Consider the following 8,356-nt stretch of genomic DNA (forward strand, 5'->3'; position numbering starts at 1 on the left):
TTAAAATTTTTAATATACCTTAGTTTATCTTTTAGTCATATGAACGTATGAACTGGAAGGGCGGGGGAACACAATTCAGTCCATAATGGCAACATTAAGGATTTCAGATTTGCTCTTAAGAGCAATGGAAAACCATCGAAAGATTAGAAGCAAGGGCTATGTTAAAGGGGATGTAGCCAATGCTTCCAGACATCATTTTTTTAAATTAACAAAACCCTGTTTTTTGTTCAAGACTTCAATGTGTTCAGTCAAAAATGCAAAATTGATTGGTTCCCTTGGCACAGGGAACCTCTTGGGAGGCCATGTGACAGTATAAGTGGCTAAAGAGATATAATTTGGAAGTCTACTGAGTGGGCTTCAATAGTCTCAGGGGAGGCTATTGCTTTACTGAAAAAAGGTATGTTCCTTTATCCTACACTCTTTCTTCTTCCTATCTGGGAAAAGGATACAATGCCTGGAGGTACAGCAGTCATCTTGCAACCACGAGGATGAAGGTTTCATGCTAAAGATATAGAGCAGGAGGTAGAAACAGCTTGGTTTTCAGATCACACCCCTGAGCTGCTACATGAGCTCTGGTCAGTCTACATCCAGACTTTTTGTTACATGTGAATAATAAATCCCTACTTATTTAAACCACTGAGGTAGGGATTCCTGTTACAGCTGAACACACTACTTCCTGGTACAGAGAGCTAGAGGAGAAGAAGGAATACCAGTTTAGAGACCTTTGCTAGAGTCCAGACCAGAGATGACAAGGACCTGCATTAGAATGGCAGCAATGGCCTTGGCGCAAAGTGGACGGATCCCAGATGCAAGATGCACTGCCTGAGCAGCCCGCACATTTGATCCCAAGAATTTCCCCTCCCTTGTTAGGGCCTTTGAGTTTGCTTTATTTGCCTTCTCTTAAAGTCCTATAGGGGCCTCCCTGGTGGTGCAGTGGTTAAGAATCTGCCTGCCAATGCAGGGGACATGGGTTCGAGCCCTGGTCTGGGAAGATCCCACATGCCACGGAGCAGCTAAGCCCGTGGGCCACAACTACTGAGCCTGCGCTCTAGAGCCCGCAAGCCACAACTACTGAGCCTGTGCTTCTAGAGCCTGCAAGCCACAGCTACTGAGCCCACGTGCCTAGAGCCTGTGCTCCGCAACAAGAGAAGCCACTGCAGTGAGAAGCCCGCGTACCGCAACGAGAAGCCTGTGCACTGAAACAAAGACCCAACACAGCCAAAAATAAAAAAACCAATAAATAAATAAATTTATAAAGTCCTATAGCATGCACAGCCTCAATAAACATTTTTGGAGCACCTGCCTCTGTGCTGGGTCCTGTATTTTTGAGGTGTTTTTCCCTGGCTGCTCACTAGTACATTGATCACTCTTTCCTATGAAATCAGTTGTTTTCAACTTTATGTCTGTAATACACAGTAATAAATATATTTTATATCATGACCAAAAGACATGCAACTTGATATATAACTGAAAAAGAAAAGCTTCACTTAGCAGTATTTGAAATACGTGCCACAAGCTTCATTATTTTTCTTTCTATTCTACTGTTTACAAAAAGATCCTGATCACATCTACCACTCACTAAGTTTGCTTTCATGATCCACCAATGACCATGGTTTGAAAACTCAATCTCTATCATTCTTATGGCCTCCATTCTTCACTACCTAGTGATATCTCTCGAACTGATGTTTGTTTTACCATCTGGACCATGAGCCCCTCCCCACCGTATTGTATCTATCCATAGTGCCTGGCACTGTGCCAGGCACATAGTGCATTGCACACTCCTTGAGATCAAGAGCTGCAGAGTGTGACGCTTTGGGTCCCCTCAGCACTATGAACATGAGAAATCCACCCTTCCCATTTGTCTGGGGTTGGCTAAGGGGTGGTCTTTTTTTTTTTTAATTTAATTTAATTTATTTTTTATACAGCAGGTTCTTATTAGTTATCTATTTTATGCATATTAGTGTATATATGTCAATCCCAATCTCCCAATTCATATCAACACAACCACCATCCCCCTGTCCCCCGCTTTTACCCCCTTGGTGTCCATATGTTTGTTCTCTACATCTGTGTCTCTGTTTCTGCCCTGCAAACTGGTTCATCTGTTCCATTTTTCTAGATTCCACATTATGCGTTAATATACGATATTTATTTTTCTCTTTCTGACTTACTTCACTCTGTATGACAGTCTCTAGGTCCATCCATGTCTCTACAAATGACCCAGTTTCATTCCTTTTTGTGGCTGAGTAATATTCCATTGTATATATGTGCCACATCTTCTTTATCCATTCGTCTGTCGATGGGCATTTTGGTTGGTTCCATGACCTGGCTATTGTAAATAGTGCTGCAATGAACATTGGGGTGCATGTGTCTTTTTGCATTGTGGTTTACTCTGGCTATATGCCCAGTAGTGGGATTGCTGGATCATATGGTAATTCTATTTTTAGTTTTATAAGGAACCTCCATACTGTTCTCCATAGTGGCTGTAGCAATTTACATTCCCACCAACAGTGCAAGAGGGTTCCCTTTTCTCCACACCCTCTCCAGCATTTGTTGTTTGTAGATTTTCTGATGATGCCCATTCTAACTGGTGTGAGGTGATATCTCATTGTAGTTTTGATGTGCATTTCTCTAATGATTAGTGATGTTGAGCATCCTTTCATGTGTTTGTTGGCAATCTGTATATCTTCTTTGGAGAAATGTCTGTTTAGGTCTTATGCCCATTTTTTGACTGGGTTGGTTGTTTTTTTGATATTGAGCTGCATGAGGTGCTTGTAAATTTTAGAGATTAATCCTTTGTCAGTTGCTTCGTTTGCAAATATTTTCTCCCATTCTGAGGGTTGTCTTTTCGTCTTGTTTATGGTTTCCTTTGCTGTGCAAAAGCCTTTAAGTTTCATTAGCTCCCATTTGTTTATTTTTATTTCCATTCCTCTAGGAGGTGGGTCAAAAAGGATCTTGCTGTGATTTATGTCATAGAGTGTTCTGCCTATGTTTTCCTCTAAGAGTTTTATAGTGTCCGGTCTTACATTTATCCATTTTGAGTTTATTTTTGTGTATTATGTTAGGGAGTGTTATAGTTTCATTCTTTTACATGTAGCTGTCCAGTGTTCCCAGCACAACTTATTGAAGAGACTGTCTTTTCTTCATTGTATATTCTTGCCTCCTTTATCAAAGATAAGGTGACCATATGTGCGTGGGTTTATCTCTGGGCTTTGTATCCTGTTCTATTGATCTATATTTCTGTTTTTGTGTGAGTAGCATATTGTCTTGATTACTGTAGTCTGAAGTCAGGGAGTCCGATTCCTCCAGCTCCGTTTTTTTCCCTCAAGATTGCTTTGGCTATTTGGGGTCTTTTGTGTCTCCATACAAATTTAAAGGTTTTTTTGTTCTAGTTCTGTAAAAAATGCCACTGGTAATTTGATAAGGATTGCATTGAATCTGTAGATTGCTTTGGGTAGTATAGTCATTTTCACAATATTGATTCTTCCAATCTAAGAACAAGGTATAACTCTCCATCTGTTTGTGTCATATTTGATTTCTTTCATCAGTGTCTTATAGTTTTCTGAGTACAGGTCTTTTACCTCCTTTGGTAGGTTTATTCTCAGGTATTTTATTCTTTTTGTTGCAATGGTAAATAGGATTGTTTCCTTAATTTCTCTTTCTGATCTTTCATTGTTAGTATATAGGAATGCAAGAGATTTCTGTGCATTTTGTACAACTTTACCAAATTCACTGATTAGCTCTAGTAGTTTTCTGGTGGCATCTTTAGATTTCTCTATGTATAATATCATGTCATCTGCAAACAGTTACAGTTTTACTTCTTCTTTTCCAATTTATATTCCTTTTATTTCTTTTCTTCTCTAATTGCCGTGGCTAGGACTTCCAAAACCATGTTGAATAATACTGGTGAGAGTGGACATCCTTGTCTTGTTCCTGATCTTAGAGGAAATGCTTTCAGTTTTTCACTGTTGGGAATGATGTTTGCTGTGGGTTTGTTGTATATGGTCTTTATTATGTTGAGGTAGTTTCCCTCTATGCCCACTTTCTGGAGAGTTTTTATCATCAGTCGGTGTTGAATTTTGTCAGAAGCTTTTTCTGCATCTATTGAGATTATCGTATGGTTTTTATTCTTCAGTTTGTTAATATGGTGTCTCACGTTGATTGATTTGCGTATATTGAAGAATCCTTGCATCCCTGGGGTAAATCCCACTTGATCATGGTGTATGACCCTTTTAGTGTGTTGTTGGATTCTGTTTGCTAGTATTATGTTGAGAATTTTTGCATCTATATTCATCAGTGATATTGGTCTGTAATTTTCCTTTCTTGTAGTATCTTTGGTTTTGGTATCAGTGTGATGGTGGCCTCATAGAATGAGTTTGGGAGTGTTCCTCCCTCTGCTATACTTTGGAAGAGTTTGAGAAGGAGGATGGGTGCTAGCTCTTCTCTAAATGTTTGATAGAATTCACCTGTGAAGCCATCTGGTCCTGGACTTTTGTTTGTTGGAAGGTTTTTAATCACAGTTTCAAGTTCCTTACTTGTGATTCATCTGTTCATATTTTCTATTTCTTCCTGGTTCAGTTTTGGAAGGTTCAACCTTTCTAAGAATTTGTCCATTGATTCCAAGTTGTCCATTTTATTGGCATAGAGGTGCTTGTAGTAGTCTCTTATGTTGCTCTGTATTTCTGCGGTGTCTCTTGTAACTTCTCCTTTTTCATTTCTAATTTTATTAATTTGAGTCCTCTCCCTCTTTTTCTTGATGAGTCTGGATAAAGGTTTATCAATTTTGTTTATCTTCTCAAAGAACCAACATTTAGTTTTATTGACCTTTGCTATTGTTTTCTTTGTTTCCATTTCATTTATTTCTCCTCTGATTTTTATGATTTCTTTCCTTCTACTAACTTTGGGTTTTGTTTGTTCTTCTTTCTCTAATTGCTTTAGGTTTAAGGTTAGGTTGTTTATTTTATGTGTTTGTTGTTTCTTGAGGTAGGCTTGTATTGCTATAAACTTCCCTCTTAGAACTGCTTTTGCTGCATCCCATAGGTTTTGGGTCATTGTGTTTTCATTGCCATTTGTTTCTAGGTAATTTTTGATTTCTTCTTTGACTTCTTCCAGTGATCTCTTGGTTATTTAGTAACGTATTGTTTAGCCTCCGTGTGTTTGTGTTTTTTACGTTTTTTCCCCTGTAATTTATTTCTAATCTCATAACGTCGTGGTCCGAAAAGATGCTTCAGTTTTCTTATATTTACTGAGGTTTGATTTGTGACCCAAGATGTGATCTGTCCTGGAGAATGTTCCATGTGCACTTGAGAAGAAAGTGTAATCTGCTGTTGCACCCCTCCTACGATCTCATTGCAGCTTCTCCTTTGTCTTTGGATGTGCGGTATCTTTTTTGGTGAGTTCCATTGTCTTCCTGTTCAGCAGTTAGTTGTGATTCCGGTGCTCTCACAAGAGGGAGTGAGTGCATGTCCTTCTACTCCACCATCTTGAACCAGTCTCCACGGGGAGGTCTTAGAAGTTCAGGAAAACATGAAAATCTTGTTTCCAACAAATATTTTAGGACACTGTCCACATCTCTGTTCAATAATCTCCCTCTTTTTAGGACTTTTAATATTATGATAATATCAAACCTCAGATTTTTGGTGTCTTTCTGAATATTCAGTGCATGGACTAGTTGATTTAGTAATGTAAGACAACCTAAAATACTAGCAGGATAGAGCTAGGGCAGAAGGCTTTCCTCTAACTGGGAAACGTCAAGAAAACTAAGAGAAAAGGGCCATGGCTAGGAGATGGAGGGCTGTTTGTGGCAAGGTTGTCACACCATCCCTGGAGCAGCCCATCTTTGAGACATTGGAGAGACCGAAGGCTGGAGAGGTCTGGGGAAGTTTCCTAGAGCATGTAGACTTGCGCAAGCCAGTGAACATGAGACAGAAAACAACCTCATATCTGGAGCAAATTTCAGTCTTCCAGTCTGGTTTTCTCTGTACTTGCTGCCTCCATTTATCAACAAGACACATTGCTGCCCCCTGGGCTTCTGAGTGCCCCCACCCTGTGGGCAGGAGATGGAGATATCAGACTTGACATTCCTGGCTCACAGGGGCAGACCTGTCTGGCGGGCCACTTGCTGCCTGTCACCTTGGCTCAAGGGAGGGTCCCGCTGCTCCTGGGAGAGCCACCATTTGTTGCCTGCTAAGAAATTGCTTTTCCAATAAAAAGAACAGGACAGCTTTAATTTGGTAATCTGGAACAGACTCCAAGATACACTGATAAGTGAAAAAAACAAAGTTCAGAGAGTGTGTATAATATGCTATCATTAGGGGGAGAAGAAGGAAAATTATTTATTTGTAAATGCTTATTTGCATATATGTAGAATATCTCTGGAAGAACACACAACAGACTGGAACTAGTACTATGTTTAAGGAGAAGTGAGTGGCTGGGAAATAGGGATGGGAGAGATATTTTTTATGTATACCTTTTTTGCATTTTGAATTTTTTACCATGTACATGTTATAACTGATTCAAATAAATGATTATTTCCAATCAAAGCAATTTATGCAGCCACTAAAAGTGGTATTTATGAAACACATGTAATAACGTAGTTTATAATATCATTTTAAATGAACCATTATATGTATGCTAACACTAAACAAAACTTAACAACCTCATCATTTACTAACAATAAGCAAAACTCTTAGGTATATAGAAAAGGACTGGAAGGAGATGTACCACAAGGTTAATGGTGATTTCTGAAACTATAGGTATTTTCTCCTTTTTTTTCATTATTTCCAAATTTTCTTTTATTATATCTTTTATTGCATAATGGTGAAAAAAATAAACCTTAGAACAAAGAAAATAAATTGCTTTTCCTTTTCAGGTTGCAGCAACTGAGCTATCCAGGAAAGGACTAACCTGTCCACTCCTTGACTTGTGGTCTTGACTCCCCTTCTGGCTGCAGGGGTAGATTTGAACCAGAGATGAGGCCTAGAGGCACTGGGAAGAGTCAAACAAAGAAAGAAAAAGGAAGGATGTCAGCTGCTTTCTACCTGATGGATTTTCTTCACTATCATCACAGATGTGTGTGGGAGTGTGGGAGTCAGGTATTCCTGGCTGAATATACCTGCTCCTTGGAGCTTTCTCCATCTACTGTGCTCCAGCCTCCTGGGTCACCAACTCTTCTAGGTTCTTTCTCATTTGTAGCTCATCATGTCATATTTAACTCCTATACTGTGCCCATCTCTTTTTTTTTTGGCCGTGCCACATGGCGTGTGGGGATCTTAGTTCCCTGACCAGGGATCCAACCTGTGCCCCCTGCAGTGGAAGCGTGAGTCCTAACCACTGGACAGCCAGGGAAGTCCCCAGTAGTGCCCATCTTGATTCTCAACTTGTGGGTGGATCTCCTCCTGTAGGTCTGTCCCCTCCTGTGCTACAAGTCCCAACCTCCAGCTCTGCAGTCTTGTATTGTCAGCTACCTCCGAGTTTCTTGCGGAGTGCTCCAAGGTGCATTAAACAGGTTTGGAGTGAATGTGAGGTTCCCCTGCCAAACCTGCTGCCAAACTTTGTACTCCTCAGTTCTGTTAATAGCATTACCACCCATGCAGTTGCCCAGCCAGGGATCTTGGCAGTTCACCTCGACTCTTTCCTCTCCCTCCCTTCTGCCAGTTTTCCTTTTCCTTCCATGCCATCACCTATCACCCTTCATCCTTAGTCTCCCAGCTTTTAGTCTAGTCTATCACCAAGCAGCTCTCCTACTTGACTCCCAGCAGAGCTCCATTCATGGGATAAAAACCCAAATTTCTTGCAGGGTAGAAAAGGTTCTTCATAGAATATTCCCAGCCTGCTTCTCTGGCCACATCCCATACCACTGCCTAAATTACACCAGCCTTCAGCTTCTTAATGTTCCTTGGACAAAATGTGTTCTTGGGCTTCCCTAGTGGCGCAGTGCTTGAGAGTCCGCCTGCCGATGCAGGGGACACGGGTTCGTGCCCCAGTCCGGGAAGATCCCACATGCCGCGGAGCGGCCGGGCCCGTGAGCCATGGCCGCTGAGCCTGCGCGTCCGGAGCCTGTGCTCCGCAACGGGAGAGGCCACAACAGTGAGAGGCCTGCGTACCGCAAAAAAAAAAAAAAAAAAAAAAAAAGTGTGTTCTTTACAGCTCTGTACTGTAGTGCATGCTGTTCTAATACTTAGCAATCTTCTACTCTTCCTGCAGAATTACCTGAATTATCACCTCCTCCCTGAAGCCTTCCCAACTTCCCCAGGCAGTATCTGCAACTCCGTCCTCCATGTGCTTTGTCCAGGCCTTAATCCTAATCCTACTGCAAGACAGAGAATGTATAGTACTCTTTTTTATATTCCCAGAACTC

This window comes from Delphinapterus leucas, chromosome 12, assembly GCF_059928025.1.
Source record: "Delphinapterus leucas isolate spDelLeu-1000000601 "Yukka" chromosome 12, BTC_Dleu_Yukka2, whole genome shotgun sequence".
NCBI lineage: Eukaryota > Metazoa > Chordata > Mammalia > Artiodactyla > Monodontidae > Delphinapterus > Delphinapterus leucas.